Source organism: Mycetomoellerius zeteki, unplaced genomic scaffold (assembly GCF_001594055.1).
Source record: "Mycetomoellerius zeteki isolate Tzet28-1 unplaced genomic scaffold, Tzet1.0 scaffold294, whole genome shotgun sequence".
NCBI classification, from domain to species: Eukaryota; Metazoa; Arthropoda; class Insecta; order Hymenoptera; family Formicidae; genus Mycetomoellerius; species Mycetomoellerius zeteki.
This window is the reverse complement of record NW_017257276.1, coordinates 122,332-122,790: the sequence shown is the minus strand read 5'-3', so window position 1 is coordinate 122,790 and position 459 is coordinate 122,332. Positions and strand designations below refer to the sequence as shown.

The 459-nt window shown below is 31.6% G+C and overlaps 1 protein-coding gene across 2 annotated transcripts in view; it reads left to right on the top strand.

The window, feature by feature from the left end:
* Mob3 (MOB kinase activator 3) overlaps positions 1-459 on the top strand; it is a 9,064-nt gene that overhangs the window by 969 nt on the left and 7,636 nt on the right. The window lies entirely within an intron of this gene.

Here is a 459-nt window from a genome sequence, read left to right as displayed (position 1 = left end):
CTACGACTTCTATTGTAGACCCTGCATTAGAGTAAGAAATTGACCAATCACAGTCGATTATTCTTCTCACGTTGTTATTGATCTCGACTGTGATTGATAAATTTCTTATTCTTACTTCTTAGGCAGCGCCAAGTGTTTACTTCTTTAACTTTTTGTGATAACACTTGAATGGACAAGGTAATGCAATTATGGATTGTATTCTTTACTTAATTTGGTATGGGATTTAACTTGGCGATAGTTGTTGATATCAAATCTTTCATAAGAATGATGCACATCATTAAAGTTAATATTATTTACGAGTATTTAATTTGCTATCTGAATTACATGGGATTTAACTTTGCGCCAATTGTTGATATCAAATCTTTTTTACGAATAATACATAAAATTTTGTGGAATTTATAACTTGGCGCCAGCTTTGTTGATATCAAATCTTTTATATGAATGGTCGCGTTCAGCAGA